The 21,535-nt window shown below is 39.1% G+C and overlaps 1 protein-coding gene and 1 pseudogene across 1 annotated transcript in view; both read left to right on the plus strand.

The window, feature by feature from the left end:
* Positions 1-21,535, plus strand: part of BABAM2 (BRISC and BRCA1 A complex member 2) — a 393,777-nt gene that overhangs the window by 182,452 nt on the left and 189,790 nt on the right. The gene's annotated exons all lie outside the window — the stretch shown is intronic.
* On the plus strand, positions 10,209-10,942 carry LOC136162766 (BCL2/adenovirus E1B 19 kDa protein-interacting protein 3-like pseudogene; annotated as a pseudogene).

Consider the following 21,535-nt stretch of genomic DNA (forward strand, 5'->3'; position numbering starts at 1 on the left):
ATTTTCGCTCTTTAGCTTACATGTATGAATGAGCTTAAGGCTCTAAGTTAGTTCTTTGCATTTGGGTTCACTTCCCAGTTGCTCAGTAGCACCTTTTCCTCTCATAGGATTGCTTTAGCCTGATCATTATTTATGAATTCTATTCTGAGTTTTTTCTGCTTCAACTAATACCCTGTCTTTCTTTAAGAAATAATTTTCCTTTTGTAACAATTTAAGTAGTTTGAAACCACTATCGTAACTTCAGTGTTTTTCTTTTGGTGTTTTTCCAACTTTTCAGACAGATGTGTTTTAGTACCAATATCAAATTCTGTAAAATCAGTATTTTATTTAATCTACATAATAATTTGGGGAATGTTGTCATCTTTACTATATTTAGTTTTCCCAGCATGGAGCAAATTATATTTCTCCATTTATCCATCGTTCTTTAAATCAGCTATCAGACCTTATGTCATTTTGAATAAGATGTCTCTAATTTTCTGATTTAAATTAATACCCACTTACTGAATTTTTTGTCATTGTTATGAATGGGGTCTCTTCCACTGCATTTTCTAGCTGTGGCCCTTGTCACTTAGGCCCATAGTAGTTTCCAATTGCCTTTTACCCTGCAGTTTTGCTGAAGTTGTTACTTTAAATAATGACTTAGTTTTTTTTTTTTTAATTTTAAATATTTTAAAATATTTTTGTGGACTTTTTTGTTCTGATTTTTGGTTTTTGGCCGTACCACACAGCATGTGGGTAATTGTCTGACCAGGGATCAAACCTGAACCACCTGCACTGGAAGCATGGAGTCTTAACCCTTGGGTTGCCAGGGAAGGCCCAGCTTATTTTAAATGACTAGTTATTTTAAATTGATTTTAGTAAGTTGTATAATCATGTAATTTCATAACATGATGTTGAACTATGTCATATATAAAACATTTTTTCTTACCTTTCTATGTTTGTACTTTTGAATTGTTTCCCTAATACCTAATGGCTCATTCAGTGAAGTAACTATTTAATATCTTCACTTCCCTAAGAACTAGGAAATAGGGGAATCAAATTACCCTGTGAAAGCTGTAGCCAGCACATAAACAGATGAAGATATTAACATGAGATATTCTCTTTGGGAGGTGAAATGGACCCCCAGGTGAGTGATATTACACCTGTTTGAATGTGATCATGTATCTGGAGAGAGAGTATATCAAATGAAAACTAAGGAAAGAACAGGAAAAAAAGATTGTTATAGAGTCAATTTGGGAGTAACTGTTCCAGTGTTATCCAAGATATAGGAATGGGTGAATTTTGAATAATCTGAAAGTTGCAGGATAAAAGCTGTTTGAAACTACTGCAGACCTATGTGCCATGGGTCACAGCTAGAAAATGCACTGGAAGAGACCCCATTTAGAGTTGGATGCAGAAGGATGTTGCTCGCACTCCTAGTATCCCATTGGCCCCACTGACAAAATTATTCCTAGGGTGAGCTTGATGCATCAGGCTTTATTAAAATGCAGTTCCTCTAACTCGCCTGGGTTGCCTGGCAGCCCACATGGGTCTGCCTCATGCAAAGAGCATGCCGTGATAAAGGGGCTTGAAATATTCCATTCCCCTTGACTAATTTATCGTTACAAAGCGATGGACTGGCATTATGGGGAAAAAACACACTAACCATGTGAACTTGGAATATTTTAGTACCTAATTTCCCATGGTAAACTAACAAGTTAGCATTCTGTTTGTATGTCAACTACCTTTTGGCCATGGCCATGCAGTTGGTGTGCAAACAGAATTGAGTTTCTGAACTCAGAAGGCTCAAAAAGAATATAAATGTACTCCTGAGGTCTCTTGGAGAGAGCCTGACAACCTGGCTGTTTTGTTTGCATTGGCAAAAGGCTGAAAATGAGTATTTTAGTTTTCTATGAGCACTTGCTGCAGTAATGCTGTGATTCTTACCATTTCTCCTTTTCATGTGACAAATTTTAATATTTTCTTTGTGTCCAGTCATGCATGTGTAAACTTGTGCTTGTTCATAGTGGAAAATTATTTTAGTGTTGTCTTATATTTTATTTATTAAGATTTTTATTTAGTTATTAGAGCCATACTCATAAAAAACTATTGTGACTATCTTGTCTGTTTGTGGGAAATAAAACTACATTTGCTTTTATTTCATAATGTATATAAATGTTGAATCACTGTATTATGTAACAAATGTAATATATGTTAGTTACACATCAATTAAAAAATTATATTTGCTTTGTGAAGTAGATTGAAAAGTATAACATTCTTTTCTATTTTGGGGAAATTTAGAAGCATTCTACACCAAACTGATTGGCCAGAGGCAATTTTTAAAATGGTAGTTCCTAATAACATTTCTTTTTTTATAACTTGTTCTTTATCGTTTGCTGTTTCTGGGTACTTCGTTTTTGTTCTCCAGTTATTTTGAATTTTTATCCATTTCTATTTAACTGCTAAATTTATTAGCAGATAACTAAAATTTATATTGCCCCAATTAAAAAAATACTATTTTCTAACATGTAGCCTTGATTTAATAAAGTGATTTTTCTCTGGATTAATGTTATGTTTGCTTGTTATGTTTTTTTCTGCTCTTGGTTTTATTTTTGCCTTTTCTGATTTTAATTTGATATTCTTTTTTCTTTTCCTAAATTCTTTTAGACAGGTTCTTATTTGTTTTTATTTCTTTCCTTGGCAGTCTATACAGTTGGAAAATCTTTTAAGAGGCCTGATTTTCCTTAAGATGGCTACCTGACTTTTGAAAGTTCTATGAATTGAAATGCTCTATGGTATACATGTAGGGCCATTCCTGCAGCCACTAGTAAATCATTTGAGAATTGCCTTCTTAGTCTTCACAGTCAAATGATTTTATTACCTTTTATTTGAATAGAGATAGGAAGCACAAGGCACTGGAGAGGAGGCTATAAGTGGAAAAGAGAAAATATTATCTGGTTTTGTGTTTTTTTTTTAATGCCGCAGAGAGAAAACAGCCAGGAAGTGAGCTGTCAGATGAAAGGGCAGATGAAGGCTGCTGGTCCATGAAGGTGTAACCCTGAATTCAAAGTCAAGGGGCTGCCCCTTGGCCAAGCCAAGCAGGAAGTGGCTTTAACATCATCAGTTGTGGGGCCATTCGTTTATCATGGTTAGAAGGGACCAAACTAGAAACTGATGCTGCACAGACAGGCCAGAATTTGCCAACAACGAGTTTATACAAAGAGAAGGCAACTGACAGGTATCATTTGCAGGTGCACGGGCCAGGATCAGTGTGTGCAGATAACAGAAAACAGGTGGGCCAGGTGTTCCAAAGTGATCTGGGATAACAGTGACAATGATGGTGGCCACAGTGATGGCCACCCTTTATTCATGGTGTAACTGATACTGTAGTTTTATATAACTACTCACATTTTACAGTTGAGGAAACAGAGGCTTATCCAGGTTTTAAATAACTTACTCAGCCAAGTGGACATAGCGAGCAACCAGGGGAGAGCCTGATTCTCACTAGCTTGTCTAATCTGGAAGCCTGTACTCTTTCTACCTTTATCACATGGTCAGGAATCTAACATGCACAGACACATTCACACATGATTCAAATGACTGACACAACAGGGTTACAGCTGCTGAACCTAGAATGGAGTTTATATGTTTTTCCAAGTGTGGTTTTTCCATACTTAGTGTATGTCAACAAGAGCTGGCAGGTACGTGTTGGCAGGTGGAGTGAGGCAAGGTCTCCTGAATTCCTGCTACTGAGGTTACAGTTCTAATGCCCTCTGCCTGCTTCTCTCCCCTGTGCCATAAGTGAGAAAGTGTAAGTTTACAGAGTGAGGGCTGAGGTAGTCTGTCTTCCCAGGCTGTGAGTGAAAGGGCTTTGCCTTCAGTTGCCCTGCTTCCCAGTCTTTGTGTGTGAGGAACCTGTAGGCTTCTTGGTTTGCCCCACTTCGTAAGTTGCAGCCTGTGCAGGTAGCCAGCCGGGTTGGGAGAAAATATTTGTTTATATTTATTTTTGTCTCACCTTCCTAGAATTTCTACTGTTTGTGCATGTTTTATGATATTTATAATGTATTAGCATAGCAGTCCATGTATATTGCTTATCAGTAAATACATAGAAGATACGTTGATCTTAAGATCTTTGATCTTCAGCCCAAACTTTAAAAAAAAAATTTTATGGAAGTATAGATTACAATGTTGTGTTAACTACTGCTGTACTGCAAAGTGATAGTTTATACATACACAGAGGTTTCCTTGGTAGCTCAGACAGTTAAGAATCTTATCTGCAATGCAGAAGGCCCAGGTTTGATCCCTGGGTTGGGAAGATTCCCCTGGAGAAGGGAATGTCTTCCTAGTCCAGTATTCTTGCCTGAAAAATTCTATGGACAGAGTCTGGTGGGCTACAGTCTGTGGGGTTGCAAAGAGTTGGACACAACTGAGCAACTAACACACATACACATATATACATACATACACATCTCTTTTTCATAATCTTTTTCATTGTGGTTTATCACAGGATATTGAATATAGTTCCCTGGGCTATACAGGTTATCCATTCTATATATTGTTTTTAATCTATTCTATATGTAATAGTTTGTATCTGCTGATTGCAAACTCCCAGTCTATGCCTCCCACCCACCACACCCCCAGCTTGGGAGCCACAAGTCTGCTCTCTATGTCTGTGAGTCTGTTTCTTTTTTGTAGATAAGTTCCTTTGTATCATATTTTAGATCCCACATATAAGTGACATCTTTTGATATTTGTCTTTCTCTTTCTGATTTATTTCTCTTAGTATGATAATCTCTGGTTGCAACCATGTTACTGCAAATGGCATTATTTCATTCTTTCTTATGGCTGAGTAATATTCCATTGTATATACGTACCACATCTTCAGCCATTCGTTTGTAAATGGGCATTTAGGTTGTTTCCATGTATTGGCTATTGTGAATAGTGCTGCTATGAACCTGGGGGTGCATATATCTTTTTTTTTTTTTCATATATCTTTTTAAATTAAAGTTTTGTCTGGATATATGCCCAGGAGTGAAATTGTTGAATCATATGGCAATTCTATTTTTAGTTTTCTGAGGAACCTTCATACTATTTTCCATAGTAGCTGCACCAACTTACATTCCAACCAGCATTATGGGAGGGTTCCCTTTTCTTCATGCCCTTTCCAGCATTTGTCATTTGTTGACTCATTAATGATGTCCATTTTGACCTCTGTGAGGTGGTACCTCATTGTAGTTTTGATTTGCATCTCTCAAGTAATTAGCAGCGTTGAGCATCTTTTCACATGCCTACTGACCATCTGTATTTCTTCTTTGGAGAACTGTGTCTTTAGGTCTTCTGCCCATGTTTTGATTGGGTTATTTGTTTTTTGCTGTTGAATTGTATGAGCTGTTTGTAAATTTTAGAAATTAAGCCCTTGTTGGTCACATCATTTGCAAATGTTTTCTTCCATTCTGTAGGTTGTCTTTCATTTTGTTTCTGGTTTTATTTGCTGTGCAAAAGCTTATAAATTTGACTAGGTTCAATTTGTTTATTTTTGGTTTTATTTCTATTGCCTTGGAAGACTGACCTAAGAAAACATTGGTATGATTTATGTCAGAGAATGTTTTGCTTATGTTCTCTTATAGGAATTTTATGGTGTCACATCTTATGTTTAAGTCTTTAAACTATTTTGAGTTTATTTTGTGTGTGATGAGAGGGTGTGTTCTAACTTGATTTACCTGTGGCTGTCCAGCTTTCCCAGCATCACTTGCTGAAGAGACTGTCTTTTTCCCACTGTGTATTCTTGCCTCCTTTTTCAAAGGTTAATTGACTATAGGTGTGTGGGTTTATGTCTGGAAACCAAATATTTTAAATTGACATTTTTAACTTAATGCTTTTAAATGTTTGGAAGTTAGTATTCTAGAGCAGTAGACCCCAAACCTGATGAGCGGTTCAAGCTCTTGATAAGTTGAAAAAAAAACCCACATTTCCTTGGCCCAGATACGTATACTGAATCATCATGGCCAGGGGTAGGGTCCAATAATGTGCTTTTAAATAAGGACCAGGGTTGGAACCACTGCTCTAGAATATGGTTCCTGAAAACTATCTTATTGCTTATAGTTGCTGGGAAAAAATCTTAGTGCCAATGGTATCAAATAGACAGTTGGAAACCTGTAGTGCTTTGAAGAGTATTTATGAATAGGCTTACTTGTTGTTTGTTTTCCCCTGTGGAAAGGTAAGCTCCAAGAGGTGGCCATTACCTAGCCTGTTCCCCACTTGTTCCTAGGACAGTGCCTGACACATAGAAATGATCAGCAGTAAGTATTTGTTGAGTAAATAATGAGACCCTCTCCCTACTGGAGTCAGTGTGTGTCCCCTCTTTCTTCAAGTACCAAAGAAAGAACTGAAGTAATCTGATAAAGTCCTTGGTTATTCCACTCTTATTGCAGTGTTTTAATGTTCAAAAATTATGTAAATTCTCATATTTTATTACATTTTAATGCCATCAAAGATAGTAGTGGAGGTTGGAAGGTGACATAGAGATCTGCTTTGATTTCATTTCTCATTTCAAATCCCTGTGTCTTTAAGGAAAGGGCTAAGCTACAACTTGGTCATTCTCCAGATCCAAGAGGAAATGGATTGTAGCAGTTGTGCCTTTGTAGAGCAGATGTTTTGGTTGGAAAGACTGTCAGCCATCTGACTCATAATAAATCCTCAATTCCAGTAAATTCCCAGTGTTCAGTTACAGTAGGTAGGATGCAAGAAAACAATGTCTTCCACTTTGGGAACTTTGAGCTTATTTCACATATTACCACTGCCCCCTGTGCATTATTGTGTGTGAAAGGATGAAATACTAGGGGAGGTTAAGAGCAATTCCAGGAATAGACTCAGTTGGTGTTTGTAACGGAGACCATTGGAGGTAAACCAAAGCCACGGACTTGCCTGACATAATACTAATGATGAGAAACATAATAGCATTGAGTCTTCTTACATATTCCCCTATTAAAATCATTTCTAAATTATGCTGATTTGAATAATATATAAACAGGCCTATAGTTTCCTATTGTTTTATAGGGAGGATTCCCTTTTATTTTTTTCTCCATAAAACTTTGAAAGTAAGTATATGATTACTTACATGTTATCTTGAATTTTAGAAATTTGTTTTATGGGGAAATCTACTGATACATATAAGCTTCTTAAAATTTTGCCAAGACCTATATCCAGTGTTTTATATGGATAAATAAAGATTACAGAAATGATATTAAACATTTCACATTTTGTATTATGAGCTTGGTGGAGGGAATTCATAATTGATGGAGTAAATTGGCATCTCATTGTCCTCCCTCTTCTTTTATGTAGCAGTCAGTTTCTTTTTAACCATCACTAAAATGAGCAAAGGAAATGGCAACCCACTCCAGTATTCTTGCCTGGAGAATCTCATGGACAGAGGAGCCTGGTGGTCTACAGTCCACGGGGTCGCAAAGAGTTGGACACAACTGAGTGACTTCACTTTCAAAATGAGCGGAATACCATAATCTTCACAGAGATAAATGAGGAATTCAATGTCCCATTACTTCCTCAGAGAATGACAGTCCAAGCGAGAGCACCATTGCTCTAGTCAGGAGCTTGACTCTGATTTCTGAGAGCTCCTTCTTTTTTTTTCCTTAATATTTATTTATTTATTTTGGCTGTACTGGTCTTAGTTCCAGCTTGTGGGATCTTCATTGCAACATGGGGGCTTCTTAGTTGCTGGGCATGCAAACTTCTTTGTTACGGCATACATGTGGTATCTAGTTCCTTGACCAGGAATTGAACCTGAGCTCCCTGTAATGAGCGACCAGCATCTTACCCTCTGGACCATCAGCGAAGTCCCTCTGAGTGCTTCTTAGGTGACCTCTTCTGCCAAGTGAAACAACATAAGTTTGGAAGGAAGCAGTTCACTTGTCCAGAACTCCTGACATTTCCTGGGTTGGTCTTTGGCTTTTTTCTTATCTAGTATAACATTATTTAGAAGTAATACTATTTTCTTTATACTCCTTTTGTTCTTTCCGTTTTTAGCTGGTTAAGTGGTCATTGTATACTCAGAAGCCTCATTTAACACAGTATGTTAAGTGCTCATTTTTTTGGTCTTTATATTCTAAGGCACATTTATACATCTTTAGAATTGCTGTCTCATCTCTTCAATGACAGAAAAGGTAAAGAAAACCGTGTTCCTGAATTCACCCACTGATAAAAGCTGAGATGTGGGAGAGTCATAGCCGGAGGCAAGAGGAAGACGATTCTGACTGTGACATAAAGGGGAGAAAGCAGAAGTGGTTAGTTCCGTGAGAACATGTCTTATTACTCTTGTCTCTCCCATGGTGAATCACATGATGCCTTGCACGTAGCAGGCTCCTGGATTATAGTGGAAAAAGCATGGGCTATGAGTGAGAGAATCTGGATTTATTTTCTGATGCTCCATTTATTAGTAGAAGATTTTGGAGATTTTGCTTAATCTCTTGGAGAAATTTTTAGATCTGCAAAATAGAGATGACAATATCTATCTTGAAGGTTGTTGACAGTGTAAGTTTAGGTATGATGTGTGGTACCCAGACAGAAATCAGCCTTATTAAACTATTTTCTGTAAGAAACTGGGACTACTTTATGTGTCAGATCTTGACTCCAGGATCAGGTGGAGGTCAGCCATTCCTGGTAGATAATTATAACCAAACCTGGTGAAATTCCTTAATTTGGGGGAAAATGGCAGTATTTGGAGAAATTATTTAACTGTGTTGTGATTTGAGAATTATATATATTTTATTATGCAGTTGAGCATAAACATGTACTTTGGGTTTCTAATTTAAGATTCCAACTCCTCTCCTCCTTTTTCTTCCTAAGAGAACAGTATCGTATCTTTGTATGGTCTGGTCTGGATTTTTATCATCTATTAATTCTTTCCTTTTTTATATTTGGAACAATATCAAATTCATACTAGAAATGTAAGAACGTACAAAGCATTTTTTTTAACCATTTGAGAGTAAGTTGCAGTGTGATGCCCTTGACCTTCATATACTGTAGCATATTTCTTATAAATAAGTACACTTTCCTACACAATTCTAGTATAGATATAAAAATCGGGAAATTAACATTGTTGTAGTACTACCATCCAAATGTAAGACCTTATTCAAATTTTGCCATTTGTCCCACTGATTTCCTAATGGAGAGAAGAATTCCATTTAGAATCATGGATTCTATTCTTTTGTTATGGCTCTTCAATTTCTAATAGCTCCTCAGTTTTCCCTTGCCATTCACAACCTTCTTGAAGATTATAGATCAGTTTTTTAAAATGTTTGAATATGGGTTATCCGATGTTCCGCCATGATTGGATTCCATGTATGCATCTGTGGCAGGAATAGCATGGAAGTGGTGCTGCACCTCAGGTGCTCACTGCACCTCAGGTGGCACATCTGATCTTACTGATTGATATGATCACTTTGATGACTTGTTTAAATTGGTGTCTGTAAGGCTCTCTACAGCAGAGTTGCTTTTTTAAAAAATGTAATCAGTAAGTATTTTGTGGGGTGGTCCTTTGAAACTATACAAATATGTTTTTCATCTAACTTTCTTTACAACAGTATGGACCCATGATTGCCTGTTTGAGTTAATGGACTATATAGTCAGTTAGCATCGTTGTTTTTTTTTGATGCTCAGTATTATTTCTATATCTAATCTGTGTGTATTAACCAGCCATGTTCATACTGATACCTCCATTTCCAATTTAATATGCTGAATTTGTTTATACATATTTGTATCTTTCTTCTTTGAAAGCGATAAATTCCATTATCCATAATATATTTTGGATATACTTCCCATTATCTACAATATATTATAGCTATATTACATTGGTTATATATGTAACCAATATGTAACCAATTGGTTACATATGTTCCAGAATTTCTGCTGTCCCTCCATCATGTGGGTACCTTCTGCCCTCCGCCTGGGCTCAGACATCCTGCACCAAATTGCCTTTCTTTGGGGACATCCTTCTTGTTCTGCTCTGGCCCACTGTAGAGCTCCCCCTGCCTACATTTATTCTTGCCCTGCAAGCTGCTAGAATATTCTTTGTAGAGCAGTCTGATCACATCATTACTTTGTTTGTAATACATTATTGCCTTGCCCTTAAAAAAACAAACTCCTTGGTTGTGTTGCTGCCTGAGAACTGGAGAAGGTCCTTCCTTCGGGGCTGCAGCTCTTCCAGCTGCTTGACAATGTCATCTCATTTAGTAGAACAGCCACTGCCCCTGCACAACAACTGTGAGAAAAGTGAACAGTCTCTGCCACTGCCTGCCAGCCTCAACAGTTCCTGGGTGGCGCTCCCCATGAATAGCAGCAATGGCAATGATAATGGCCATGGGAAGAATGGGGGGCTGGAGCACGTATCCTCCTCGTCACAGTGGGGACATGGAAAAGATTCTTTTGGATGCACAGCATGAATCCAGACAGAGCAGTTCCAGAGGCAGTTTTCATTGCAACAGCCCTTCTCCCCAAGAAGATGGGCAGGTCATTGTTTGATGTGGAAATGCACACCAGCAAGGACCATAGCTCTCAGTCAGAAGAAGTTGCAGAAGGAGAGAAAGAAGTGGATGCTCTGAAGAAAAGTGTAGACTGGGTGTCCGACTGGTCCAGTAGACCTGAAAACATTCTACCCAAGGAGTTCCACTTCAGGCACCCTAAACATTCCGGTTCCTTAAGCATGAGTTAAAGTAGAGCCATGAAGAAAGGGGGGATCTTCTCTGCAGAATTTCTTAAGGTGTTCATTCCATCTCTCTTTCTCTCCCATGTTTTGGCTTTGGGGCTAGGCATCTACATTGGAAAAGGACTGAGCACACCTTCTGCCAGCACCTACTGAGGGAAGAGAGGAGCCCCCAGGCCAGCATGTGACTTGTGAAGTGGTGTCTTGTCACAGTAATTCATTTGAACTTGAGACCATTGTAAGCATGACCCAACCTCCACCCTCTTTTAACATATCCAAGTTCCAGTAATTCTCAAATCCAGTATTTTATTCCAACTCTGTTGAGGCATTTTATTAAGCTCATTCCCTTTTTGGCCTGTAAAACACTTTAGAATTTTCTAATAAGAGTTTACTCTTGTTTAGAAATTTGCAAGGGCTTCTTTTCCACAGATGCCACCAGCAGATGGTAATTTTGTCAAGAATGCCATTGTCTCCGTTCAGTACCACCAGACCTAGAACTGTACCCTTCATGGTATAAATCTTACTCTTGCAAGATAACTCCTACCTGTCTCTTCAAACTGGACCAGGTTGCAAATAATATGAAAGCTTTGTTGTTTTGTTTCTCAAGACAAAGGCAAGCTTCCCTAAACTTGAATTTATAGTTATGAAAAAAGAAAACAAAAACAAATAAAACAGACAAAACATGACACAAGGAAAAAAAATATCCTGGGCAATAAAGTTATTTAAAAAAAAAAAACCAACTCCTTGGCTGAAATGCATTGAAGTTGCTTATGGTCAGGCCCTTAAACTTGTCCCGGGACTTTCCTGTGGGCCAGTGGTCCAGTGGCTAAGACTCCACAGTCCCAATGCAGGGGGCCCAGGTTCCATCCCTGGTCAGGGAACTAGATCTCACATGACACAACTAAAGATCCCACATGCTGCAACTAAAACCTGGTGCAGCCACATATTTATATATAGACTTGTTCAGCTTCATCTGTCACCCCTCCTCACTAGTGTCCATTGCTTCAGCCTTTCTGAACCCTACCCTGGGTGTGCCATATGCCTCTGTACCCCCATATCTTTCCACGTGCTCTTCTTTTTTCTTTCACTTCCTTGTACTTTCCATTCCTTCAGAGCACTGTGATTCCTTCCAACTAAAAGCATTATCTCCTTGATGTTGTTTAGTCAGTAAGTCATGTCTGACTCTTTTGCAACTGTAGTCGGCTAGGCTTCCCTGTCTGTGGGATCTCCCAGGCAAGAATACTGGAGTGGGTGGCAGTTTCCTTATCCAGAGGATCTTCCTGACATAGGGATCGAACCCCCGTCTCCTGCTTGACAGGGGGATTCTTTACCACTGAGTCACCTGGGAAGCTCAACATTATCTCATGAAAAAGCTTCATGTGACATCCAGTTTTGCCCTTTCCTTAACACCTCTCCTTTTTTCTGTCAGAGGTTCACACCTGTATTATAATATACCTTTATTCTAACAGTTTTAATCAAATGGTTGGTTGTTATTTTTTTATTGTTTATTTAGTTTTCCTACTTGTCTGTGAAGATTTTGAGGGTGTGTGTTCCTACCACCTTCTGGGTAGTACCTCACACATAGTAGGGCATTAATAACATGTTTATAGGGGCGAATGAATGAATGAGTCTTGAGGTCAGCATCAAAGGTATAATCAGTATAGAAGGAGAATGGAATTAATTGAAGGCAGAAGAAAATAAAAGAAATCTGCAATATATTTTGCCCATGGTGCATAGGCTATAGTAGGTCCAGTCATGGTTTATCTTGGGGAGAAACCCTGTTTAGTTTGCTGAGGCATTTGGAAGGTGTTCTGTCTGCTCTTGTATTTTTTTTTTTAATAGTTTGCTTGTTTGTTTTTTAACATAGTTCATGAAACCTGTTTTGGATTATTGTGCAGGTTTTCTTGTACACTTAACCAACATTTGATTCTATAATTAACATACCCAAGAGAACCTGGAACTTAAAGGGTTCAACCTAATCTGCTTAATTACATTCTTTCATGCTTATTTGATATTAATATAAACTTTTTTTTAGTAAGTTTAATCCACATTCCAATGTGAACCAGAAATGTTAAGCTGTTAATAGCTTCCCTGGAGAACTGCAACTTGCTTGGATGCTTCAGTACTTTCATCATCATTTATGCATCGTGAAATGTCACAATTTCTCTTCATAAGCACAAAACTGCAAATGTTCATCAATTGGTCTATCTTCAACCTGTTATTAGCTTAGAAATGAAGTATTCTTCACTAACCCAAGCCAGTGATAAAGTCTAACTCAAATTTTAGTTGATCTAAATCTAGTCATCAGCACTTCTATAATTAGTCAAGTTCTAAATAACAAAGCCACCTACTCAATAGTTATGCTAAGTACAACATTGAGTTTTTCATTTTGGGAACTTTTTGGTATAATAATATGTTCTTCATATGAAAATTTCCACTCTTCGTAACTTCCTCCTCTTTTGGGGTCTTAACATTTTCTTTTTGATTCACACAGACCTCATTTAGTAAGTGGCACAGTTTTGGAAGCAGATTTGGATATAGTAGATTGATGTAGTGAAAAGAAGCATTGATGCAAGAGTCAGCAGTCATGAGTTTTGGTTTCAACCCTGTGACTAATCAACTCTGCACATCAGACAAATCACTTCCCTTATCTCAGTTTCTCCATCTATAAATCTACGAAGTGTGGGTGTTGGGATCAGTGGCTACAAACTTTATTTTTAATATAATAGAAACCTTCTTACAAGTGAAATCTTTCTCCCACTGCCCAGTATACAAGACACAGTCGCAGTTGCTCTTAAGACACTAACTCGTAGGTACACCTGATCCCAAGTTTTTCCCAGAGCACAGGGTAACAACCCCTGGCCCAGATCTCTAAAGGGTCTGTGTTTTTTTTTTTTTTTTAACATTCTCTGATTTTATTTACCCTTCACTCGTGTCCTTTCACCTTTGGCACATTACCAATATCGTTGACCCAAAGGGGATAGTGGCCACAATACCAGCTCTCTTGACCTGGCCCCTTTCTCTGGCTCCTCCATAACTTATGGATGTGGCCAATTAGAAGAATGTTTGAGAAATATCTTATTGTACTTTTCAGCTTCTACCACAGTTCTTTCCTCCATTTAACTCTGAGTTTTTAGAATATGCCACAGAGACTTATTTTTAAATCCTAAACTTTGTCTAAGATACCTTCCACATTCTTCCACAGCCCTGTGCAACATCACAGTTCCTCTGTGTTCTCCTGTTCAGTCACAGGATGAATATCTCAGTCCATTGCTTTTCAGTTCTCTCTCAATTTTTGAACCTGTTTTCTTTTCCTTAAGTGTCAGTTCTCTAAGTCAGTACTTCTCAGACTTTAATGTTCTAGAGATCATCTAGGCCTTTGTTATAAGTGTCCCCAAGGTGAAGCTGATGCTGTTGGTCTAATTAGTGAGGCTCCACCCAAATAGGCTTCAGCTGCTGGCTCTTCGGGAAGGTAATGCCACACCTGCATTTGGGATCTGGTACTGGTTCTCAGTCTCTAGGCGTTTTGAACGAGATAACCTGGAATACCGAAGTGGTAGAACTGTTTTCCTGGGAAAACACCAGGATTTGCTGTTTAGCATCTTGCAGGCTGGGAAAGTCAGAGCTCTTTTTCCTGTCTTTTACTACTGGTAAAAGTTTTGCATTTTTTCATTTAGGATGCTCATTACTCTCCTGCTTTATCTCCTTATAAAAGTCTAATGTCAGAAAAAGTCTGATGAATTCACTCTTAACACATAGAAGAACTGATGAGTTTTTCAGCCTTACCTTATAATGATTAATCATATCCTATCTTACTGGATCTCTTATTGAGGAAGGAAGGAAAAAAAAAGCTTCTCATCTTCATGTTTTTACATATGAAGTTGGGAGATGTATTCTTGCCAGTTTTTCCTTTATTGTTTCCATCCAAATGTCTTGCACATAGTAGGTAAATCATAAATGAGTACTGACTTAGTGATAGCACATGGTGTGTTATTTGGAAGTTGATTAGAAATGGCAAAAAGATTGCTCTTGCCTTTTTTTCTTGTAGGGTTTGCTCTCTCAGTCAAGTGTTAGAACTTGAATTTTCCTATTATTCTAGAGGATGACCTGAATCCAAGGATAATGGCTCATTCTGCCCAAAGTTACACTTACTGATTTATATTGGAAGGTCAATTTAACAAGAAGCATAGACCTCTGCTATTTCTGCAAGGGAAGTCTGCTTGTGGAACCCATTTTTGGATCAGTAGTTTCCTGGCAAGCATATGTAGTCATTTTTTTTCATATACATATTCATACATTTGTTCATCAAATATTTACTGGGTGCCTATTTTTGTGGTAGGCACCATACTAGGCACTGGGAATACAACAGTGAGTGCAACATTGCCCTTAAGGAACGTACCCAGATACATGATAAGAGCACACATGTAAGTAACTTTAAAACACAGACAAAACAATCAAATGTTATCATATGAAGGGTGTAGCTAAACATCTGTAGGATCCCAGTGGAGAAGCCATTACATCAGAGGGCAGGACCAGGAAGTCTTGTGAGAGGACATGGCAGTGACTTTAGAGAGCAGATAGAATTGGGAGATTTGGGGTTGAGGGATGCAGGATTAGAAGAAGGCATTCAGGATTGAGTGGCAGGATGGAGTGTGGGCAGCTGCTGTAGTTAGGGTGTGTCAGTGACGTAGTGTGGAAATGAGGTTGGAAAGATATCTTGTAGAGGCTGGAATGCCAGGGGGCACTTTTGAGTCTGAGAGAAAGATGCAGTATATACTCCTCGGAGCTCTTTTCCACTCTGAAATCATTCATCCAGCCAGTTCCAGAGGGATAGGGCTCCAAGTCACTAGATTTTTTCAGAGCTCCTAGCTGCCCTTTAGTTTCTGAAGATAACATCAATATGCAAACCAGAAGATCTCATTATAATACTTTAAGGAGAGAGTGTCCAGTAGGTTCCATTTTCTGTTCTAGCACCTGTGGTTTTTGATCGTTGCCAACTAATGAGGGTGCGGTATCAGGTGGCTGAAATCACGTGGAAGTAACCAATTGCCTAGTTGCCATGGGCACCAAACAGTTTGTGTAAGAGACTGGCTGGGTGGGTGGGTGCAAAGGTGTTATGCGCTTCTAGGGTGCCTTTCCCTTCTGTCCTCACTCACAGAACCTCCCAGGAAGAATCTCTTAAGCCCCATAACTCAAAGCCACCTAACAAGGAGAGGAAAGGGTGGAGCTTTAACAGTAGGAAGAATAGCATGGTAATGGATATGATCTCAGACCCGGAGTCAGGGAGGAAGGAATAAGAGAAATGAAACAGCGTTTAACGAGACCCTTCTTCATGCCTGGTTCTGTGCTCAGCTACTTTCATACACTTTTGCCAAAGCCATGAGAACCTGTTGCTTCCTGTAATGCCCACATTTAGCATGTCTTGCTGAAAAAATACAAACACGTGCAAACTCTTAGCAATTTTTATTTTTATTTCTGTAGCTAAAAGATCACCATTTTTGTGCCAGTTGTTAAGTTGTGTGATAAACTTGCAAAGGAGTGTATGTGTTCAAATAGCCAGCCATTATGGTTTGATAGCCATTAGCGTTGGCTCCTCTGATACATTTTCCTTCATTGGTTGAGGTTAGGGAGGCTACAGAACAGCGAGGGCAGGATGTTCCATCCAAGGGTTGGGGTGGGTTACTCTGCCGTTTCAGATCTTCCCGGATGAGAAGCATTAAGTGTAGGGAAATAGCCTCGTTGCAGCCCCAGCCTGGTGCTGAGGCAGATTGCTCCAGTAAAGCTTTCTTCTGGCACTTGCAGAGACTTGCCGTGCCTCTCAGTGTTAAAAGCCCTTTCCAGGTTCTGATTAGAGCCTGGCATTTAATAGTATGCGACAAGCATTTAGATAACCCGGGGATGAAAGTTTCTTTTTAGCACTTAATTCTGTAAATTTCCATTTGCTGTGGTTATCATCTGTATGAGTCAGTTTAATCATTTACAAGAGAAAATGTTGGTTGTACATGAAGGAAAGCTACCTCAAACCAGCTGAAGCACGTAGGCAATTTATTGACTTTCCAAAGTCGGAAAAAGGTTGAAGGCAAACAACAGGAGGAGCAGGACACAGCTGGACCAAGCACATGGGTGTGCGTCCTGCCAAGACTCTTCTCTCTCAGCTCTGCTTCTCTTGGTTGTCATTGCTACTGTTCAGTCACAAAGTCCATGTCCGACCCATGGACTGCAGCACGCCAAGTCTCCCTGTCCCTCACTGTCTCCCAGAGTTTGCCCAAGTTCATGTCCGTTGAGTTGGTGATGCCATCCAACTGTCTCATCCTCTGCTGCCCTCTTCTCCTTTTGCCTTCTCTAGGGTGAGGGCTTTGTTCTCTCACAATGGCCTGGCCTCTTTTGTGGATGGGGAACATGGCTACTGACAGTTTCTTTTACCTCTACAAAAGGACTAGGTCACTCTTCTAGGGACCCATCAGCTCTTCCCAGGGGTTTGGAACTGGTATCTCTGCCAGGTACTGTAAGGATTGGGGTCTAGGCATGGGGACTAGATGAGAAAGGGGCTTCCCAGGAGAAGAGAAGGTGTCAGCCAAGTAGTATCACAGATGTCTACTATATTAGCTTTCATTTCAAATCTATGTTTTCTATCCTTTACAAAGAGCTGTATGAACTCCTATTTAAAAGCTTTATCTACCTTTTTGTTAAGTCTTGGAGACATACTGAGGATGTGGTAAATGGTGTTCATATTTGTTCCATATGTGCTTAAGGAAAACTCACTATTGTTTCAACTTGTTTTGTTGGGCTCCTGAACAGTCTGGCACAAGGTTTGTATCAGTAGGTGTGCGTAAAATCACAACTCAGATGTCTGAGGATGTGGTTTGGTACAATTTGTAAAACAGTTGCAGAAACTGATGCTTATATAAATAAGTTTAGCTTCTTATCAAACTCATTAAGAACACATTGTTAGAGTAATAGGGGAAACCCCCGACTCCAGGTTCTTTCTCTAAAAATGGTGAGGAGAGAAGGTAGTGGAAGCCAGGAAATATTCTGTGCTTCTAATGAGGATCCTGTCTGTATTGCAACTCCCCACCTGCTCTCCTGTCCCCCTAGCCTCCAGCTTTCTAGAGAAAAGGCTCCAGTTCACACACCGTTTAGTCAGAATGTTGGTGTTCTCAAGACTATGTCTGTTAGGTATAATAACTGTTGAGACAGTAGTTGACCAGTGAAATCTTGATTATGATTATTTTGAAAGAGCCAGGAATTCTTTTTTCCCCAAAGTTATTTGTACAACATATGTTTCAATTTAGTTTTATAAACAGAAGCTATAACCAACATATTAGGGGTGAGTACAGCTTCACAAGCAGATTCCTGCATAAATGAGGGCAGTGAAATGGTTTCTGTTTATGAAAATAATAAGCAAGATATAAATTAGAAAAATGCTAGCCCCATACTATGTCATGACATCTCATAGTAATGAACTCAAGATGTCACTTTCAGAAAACATGGGTGGGTGACAACAGCTCCATCTTGGTGTCTCGGACTCCCCCTCTTAGAGCTGCTGTTTCAGGAATATGGCAGTTTTCCTTTCCTGACCTGATGATCAGCTCTTCTTATTTCCACTGAGTGTAGTTAGTTAATCATGTGCTGTGCTGTGATACGCTTAGTTGCTCAGTTGTGTCCGACTCTGTGATGCCATGAACTGTAACTGGCCAGGCTCCTCTGTCCACGGGGATTCTCCAGGCAAGAATACTGGAGCGAGTTGCCATGCCCTCCTCCAGGGGATCATCCCAACTCAGGGACCGAACCCAGGTCTCCCGCATTGCAGGTAGATTCTTTACAGTCTGAACCACCAGGAAAGCCCTAGTTAATCATAGAATGTGCCTAATTGTACATACAATTGAAGGAAGGTTGATATTATGTCTTAGAACCCCACAGCCCTCATTGGTGTTCTCAGAGAAGCCATCCTTCTTTTGATGAGTCTGTGTAAAGATGTCAAATAAGTACATTTTGTTTAGCGTGGTGATCTTTATAGCTTTTAGTCTTTGTACTCTTAGAATTTTAAATTTCTTGCTCCACAGTTTCTAAAAGTAAACATTAAAACACATAAAGCATATATTCTTTTCAATTTGCTTTGAATACCCATTGATGCAGTCAGGATCTTCTTGGGATAAAAAGAGAATAGGGAATGGTTCCTTAAGTTTCTCATGGCTGTTTGAAGCATACAGGATTTAGACACTAAATGGAGGATAAGTACATGTACAGTAGATCTCTGCTACCTTTTCTGCATGTGGGTTTCCACGTTTTTTACATTTTTCTCTGAGTGCTGATACTTTCTTCTTTGTGCCCAACAGTATGCCAATGGGTATAGCATTGCGGCTAAGAGTCTGGGTTCTGAGTCAACATCAGTTCAGTTCAGTTCAGTCGCTCAGTTGTGTCCGACTCTTTGCGACCCCATGATTCTCAGCACACCAGGCCTCCCTGTCCATCACCAACTCCTGGAGTTTACTCAAACTCATGTCCATCGAGTCGGTGATGCCATCCAGCCATCTCATCCTCTGTCGTCCCCTTCTCATGACTTCAAAATGCATTTTCACAATTTAATCACTTTCAGCCTCAGTTTCTCCATCTGCAAATGTGTAACAATGGTATCTACCTTATAAGGTTGTCATGGCGATTTTATGAGAGAATGCATATAAAGCACTAAGCAAAGTGACTGTTGAGTAAACACTTAATAAATGTCAACTGTGGTTATTAGACATAATAGGAAATAGATCTCTACCCTGCCCTCAAGAAATTCACAGTCTATTTGGAATATAAACTATACACTTCTTAAATAGCACAAGGAATTCATAAGGCAACATGTAAAAACTACCGAGGGTAGACATAGATCACAGTGCAGTTGAAGGGAATCTTAATGAAGCAAGTGAATTTACAGAGTTAACTTAAAATCACACCAGTTAAGGAAAGGAGAGAGAGAGCATTTTTTAATTATACTTAATTTTTATAGTTGAGATACAATATTATGTTAGCTTCAGGTGTACTGCATAGTGATTTGACGTCTGCATACATTAAGAAATGATCACAATCTATAGATTCAATGCAATCCCTATCAAGCTACCAACGGTATTTTTCACAGAACTAGAACAAATAATTTCACAATTTGTATGGAAATACAAAAAACCTCGAATAGCCAAAGTAATCTTGAGAAAGAAGAATGGAACTGGAGGAATCAACCTGCCTGACTTCAGACTCTACTACAAAGCCACAGTCATCAAGACAGTATGGTACTGGCACAAAGACAGAAATATAGATCAATGGAACAGAATAGAAAGCCCAGAGATAAATCCACGAACCTATGGACAGCTTATCTTTGACAAAGGAGGCAAGGATATACAATGGAAAAAAGACAATCTCTTTAACAAGTGGTGCTGGGAAAACTGGTCAACCACTTGTAAAAGAATGAAACTAGAACACTTTCTAACACCATACACAAAAATAAACTCAAAATGGATTAAAGATCTAAATGTAAGACCAGAAACTATAAAACTCCTAGAGGAGAACATAGGCAAAACACTCTCTGACATAAATCACAGCAAGATCTTCTATGACCCACCTCCCAGAATATTGGAAATAAAAGCAAAAATAAACAAATGGGACCTAATGAAACTTAAAAGCTTTTGCACAACAAAGGAAACTATAAGTAAGGTGAAAAGACAGCCCTCGGATTGGGAGAAAATAATAGCAAATGAGGAAACAGACAAAGGATTAATCTCAAAAATATACAAGCAACTCCTGAAGTTCAATTCCAGAAAAATAAATGACCCAATCAAAAAATGGGCCAAAGAACTAAACAGACATTTCTCCAAAGAAGACATTCAGATGGCTAACAAACACATGAAAAGATGCTCCACATCGCTCATTATCAGAGAAATGCAAATCAAAACCACAATGAGGTACCATTACACGCCAGTCAGGATGGCTGCTATCCAAAAGTCTACAAGCAATAAATGCTGGAGAGGGTGTGGAGAAAAGGGAACCCTCTTACACTGTTGGTGGGAATGCAAACTAGTACAGCCACTATGGAAAACAGTGTGGAGATTTCTTAAAAAACTGGAAATAGAACTGCCATATGACTCAGCAATACCACTTCTGGGCATATACACACTGAGGACTCCAGATCTGAAAGAGACACGTGCACCCCAATGTTCATCGCAGCACTGTTTATAATAGCCAGGACATGGAAGCAACCTAGATGCCCATCAGCAGATGAATGGATAAGGAAGCTGTGGTACATATACACCATGGAATATTACTCAGCCATTAAAAAGAATTCATTTGAATCAGTTCTAATGAGATGGATGAAACTGGAGCCCATTATACAGAGTGAGGTGAGCCAGAGGGATAAAGAACATTACAGTATACTAACACATATATACGGAATTTAGAAAGATGGTAACGATGGCCCTATATGCAGGGCAGAAGAAGAGACGCAGAAGTACAGAACAGACTTTTGAACTCTGTGGGAGAAGGGGAGGGTGGGATGTTTCGAGAGAACAGCATGTGTATTATCTGTGGTGAAACAGACCACCAGCCCAGGTGGGAGGCATGAGTCAAGTGCTCGGGCCTGTTGGGCTGGGAAGATCCAGAGGAATCGGGTAGAGAGGGAGGTGGGATGGGAGACCGGGATGGGGAATTCATGTAACTCTATGGCTGATTCACATCAATGTATGACAAAACCCACTGAAAAATAAAAAAAAAAGAAAAAGAAAAAAAAAAAAAAGAAATGATCACCATGATCAGGCTAGTAACCAACTGTCCCATACTAAGTTATTACAATATTATTGACCATATTCCTTA

This window comes from Muntiacus reevesi, chromosome 3 (genome assembly GCF_963930625.1).
Source record: "Muntiacus reevesi chromosome 3, mMunRee1.1, whole genome shotgun sequence".
Lineage (NCBI taxonomy): Eukaryota > Metazoa > Chordata > Mammalia > Artiodactyla > Cervidae > Muntiacus > Muntiacus reevesi.